We start from the raw sequence: 4,410 nt of genomic DNA on the forward strand, positions 1-4,410 counted from the left end.
AGCAAATGGTTAATGCTCAAGCTTTCTCCAAAAGAATTGAAGGCAAGCTTTCACTGTTTCAATCGTGAAAGATTGTCCTAGATATCCTAACCAGTGCAATTAAACAAATGAAATGAAAGCCATCTCTTCCATTCTATTGGTGAAGCTTGCCTCTGTAGTTCCTGTTCAAATTCCTAAATTTTCCATCTCTAGAATTCTCTCGGTCTGGGTTCTCTTTATTGATTCTATTTCCATTTTCATGCCTTGAACTGTTTTTAATCATTTCCTTCCACTGTTTTGTTTGTGGTTTCCTGGATGTCTTTAAGGGATTTATTAATTTCTTCTTGAATGACCTCTATCATATTAATACAGGCTCTTGTGCTCCAAGTATGTTGGAATAGTCAGAGCCTGCTGTGGTAGATTGCTGATTTGAATGGAGACGGGCTGTCCTGGCTGTTACTGTGTCTATGCTAGTGTCTAAGCATCTGAGAGTGGGAAAGTTATAATTGTGAGTGCTGATATCTGGTTTTGTCTTGGTGGGTGGGGGCTTTGCTCCTTGGTTTCTGTTTCCTCTCTGAACTTTAGTAAAGTGAGATGGCTGTGTGTTGCCTGGTAGGAAATTTTCTATGAACTTTATAGGTGTGGCCACTGAGGGTTCCAAGTAAAATGTGTTTCTAAGCCAGGCGGTGGTGGCGCACACCTTTAATCCCAACACTTGGGAGGCAGAGGCAGGCAGATTTCTGAGTTCTGAGTTCGAGACCAGCCTGGTCTACAGAGTGAATTCCAGGACAGTCAAGGTTACACAGAGAAACCCTGTCTCGAAAAAAAAAAACAACAACAACAACAACAAAAATGTGTTTCTGGGTATTTTGAGCTGGCACTTAGGAATGGGGATAGGCTAGGGGTCTGAAGGGAATCACAAGACGGAAGACAACAAAGTATTCTGCTCGTATGTGCTAATTTAGCTCCCTCAGAATGGGGATAGAGAGCAAAAAGAGGTCACCTCAGTAGATCTGCTATAGAGCTGGGGATGAGACTTGGGGATTGGGTTTGGAGAAACAGAAGAGTTAAGCTCTACAGTCAGCCTATTTGCCTTTCTGGCAGGAGTTTGCAGCGAGTGCCTGCTGGGTTTGGAGCTGGGATAAAGTGGGGAGGGGGGAGTTAGGAGAGGGATGTCTGTGGGATCCACAGGAGATGTGGGCCATAGGAGAAGGAGGGCACATGTTCGGTTGCAATGCTTGGGATGAGACTGGGTCAGGGATGGATTTGGAGGAGAGGAGGAAGTGGTGAAGGTCTTCCATTAGCTTACTTGTTTCCCTGGCCTGCTCAGCTGGTGTGTTCCCAGGGAGTGCCTGCTACTGTTGGAGGCTGGGATAGTGGGATGAGTTGGGGGGATGGAGGTTGGAGGAGAAGATCCTTGTGTTCCACTCAGGATGGGGTCAGAGAGGAAGGGAGATGGCAGCAGATGCCATCGGAGCTGGGGATGAGAGTGGGGAATTGGATCTGGAGGAGCAGAAAGAGGGGTGAAGTGTTAGTGCCATAGATTCAAGGAAAAAGACCACTGGCCCAAGTCATCATGGTCAAATGAGTGAAAAGCAAACTTTTTTTAAAAATTGATGTACAGGACTGTGTTTCTCTAAACGAGGGGTTCAAGAGATCAGCCTTGGGCATGAGTAAAATAAGAGTTTTTATCGTTCAGGGGTAGGGGGTTTTCCAAATGGGGGATTTGGCAGGCAAATTAGGTGGAGTTATAGAAGCAGAACATAAGTATAACAAGTTGGTCATTAAATCTCCTGAAACAAAGACAAGGTTGCAAGGTGGTCATAACAAGGTGGTCATAATCTTTTAAAACAGAGGCCTGGTTACCATTTCCTAGAACAGGCAGTACAGATTATTTGTAGTTAAGGTCACAGGTAGGGTATAGCCTAATCCTTGAGAAACAGCTTGAATCATAAACTGGAATGAACCTCATTTGTCTCTACTATAAGATGGCTTGCCTTTCAAGCCTAAAACGGAGACAGGCTGATCTCACAGATCTGCAGTCAGCCTACCACTTCCCTGGCAGGAGTGGCCTTTGAATTAGTAAGGGGTGACTGCTAGAATTGGGGGGCTGGGAGGGGGGAGGTTAGGAGGGGAAGATCTATAATAACCACAGGAGATAGGGGAAGGAGAGCAGAGAAGGCTGCGGCAGGAGTTCTGTTGCAGAACTGGGTTAGTCTTGGGGCCTGGGTCTGGAGGAACAGAGGGATCGGTGAAGATCTGCAATCAGCCTACCTCCTGCCCTGGCAGGAGTGCCTATCGGAGAAGCCTGGGATAAAGCAACAAGGAGAGGAAGAGGGATTAAGAGGGGAAGTGAGCACCTACAGATGGGGTTGAGGGAAGCTGCATCAGGTGTTCTGCTTCAGAACTAGGGATGACTCTGGGAGACTGGAGCTTCAGGAACAGGGCTCCTCCTGTGACAATCTACAACCAGCCTACCTGCTTCTCTGCCAGGCATGCCCTGCGGGTTAGCAAGAAGTGCCTGCTGTGTTTGGGAGATGTTTCCCCAGCCTGCTCAGCTGGTGAGTTCCCAGCGAATGGCTGGCTGCTGCTGTTGGAGGCTGGGATAACAGGGATGCGTTTGGGGAAGGAAGGTTGGAGGAGAAGATCTTCATGATCCTTTGAGGATGGGGTCAGAGAGGAAAGGAGGACTCCACCAGGTGTTCTGCTACTGAGCTGGGAAGAAGGCTAGGAGATTGGATCTGAAGAAACAGACAGAGGGGTGAATATGTGCGGTTTGCCTACCTGCTTCTCTGGCAGCAGTCAATCTAAAAAATATTTTTAGAACATTAAGCTACACACTTAACACAAAATGATCTGATACTCACAATAAGCTGAATACGTGGCAAATTTTAAAATCTCAATCGCACAGCCAGGTGCGGTAGTGCATGCCTTTAATCTCAGCACTTGGGAGGCAGAGGCAAGCAGATCTCTCTTAGTTCAAGGCCAGCCTGCTGTACAAAGTGAGTTCCAGGACAACCAGGACAGTTTCTGTTAACTTAGAGAAACCCTTTCTTGAAACAAAACAAAACAAAAACAAAAATCTCAATTGCAAAGAAAAATGGTTCATTTTGTATACTACTATTCATACAAGATTTTGAAATGATAAAATTAAAGGAACGGAAAACAGATTAGTGATCAACAAGTGTTAAGGAGATAGGGGTGAAGAGATAGGCAGAGTTCAGAGAGTTAAAGGCAGCTTAATCTACAGTGTCATGATATCCGGAGTTCCACTGAAACACTATCTCAAAAAATGTTAGGAGGAGCTTGGTAAGATGGAAATAAGCATGATAGAATTTTTCTATAACTTGCCTAGATCAAGATTAATATTTGGCAAGTAATATTGTTCGAGAGTTTTACAAGATGTTACCATTCGTGAAAACTGTAGTTTTATGGGAACTACAAATGTTTCAATATTTAGAACTCAATAAAAAGGCCTTAAATGGCATAATGAGTATTAAAACACTCTAAATTCTATATCTGTGTGAATAAATATTATTATGAATCTTTTATGAAAATGAGTAGCATGGAACTATTATGACTTTTATTCACTCATTAATTCAAAAGCACTTATTGAATCCCTACTGTGTCTAAGGACTAAGTCAGATACTTCAGGGAAAACAAAGTTATGAACTTGTGGTTTTTAAAAAAATGATGCATGCCTTTAATTCCAGCACTCAGGAGACAGAGGCAGGTGACTGAGTTCTAGGCCAGCCTGGTCTAGTGAGCTTCAAGATAGCCAAGGCTGTTAACTCAGAGAAACCCTGGCTCAGAGAGCAAACAAACAAATACACAGTTGTGTTAGGTTACAAATTTTGCCTCTGCCTTGGTCTTCTTTGTGAAATATAAGTCAAATTAAATACAAATTTATGTGTGCGGTGGAGGTATATAAACACACACATAATTTTTATTTTCACTTGGTTGTGAATTGACTTATATTTTTCACTGACAATCATTCATAATTTAATCAAGATTAAACATTCTTAACTAATTACATATCTTCTATAACTCCTATACCTCACTATATATCTGACATCTACAATTAAGTACTTAACTCTTGTGGTAGTTTGAGTGAGAATGTTCCCCATATTTGAACATTGGTCCAGAGTTGGAGATGCTATTTTAAAAGTTTTAGGAGGTGTGGTCCTGATGAGGGAAGTGCATCACTGGAATGGGGTTTGAAAGTGTACAGCTTTCCCTTACTTCTAATTCACTCTGCTTCTATTTGCATCTCAAGCTGGGCATGGTGGTGCTTACCTTTAATCCCAGTGCTCAAGAGGCAAAGGTAATCAGATAACTGTGAGTATGAGCCCATCCTAGTAGGCTATTCAGGGGTAAATAGTGAGATTCCATCTCAGAAAAGAAGAGAATGGAAGTGAGGGGGAGGGGAGG

The sequence above is a fragment of the Mastomys coucha genome, chromosome X (assembly GCF_008632895.1).
Source record: "Mastomys coucha isolate ucsf_1 chromosome X, UCSF_Mcou_1, whole genome shotgun sequence".
NCBI classification, from domain to species: Eukaryota; Metazoa; Chordata; class Mammalia; order Rodentia; family Muridae; genus Mastomys; species Mastomys coucha.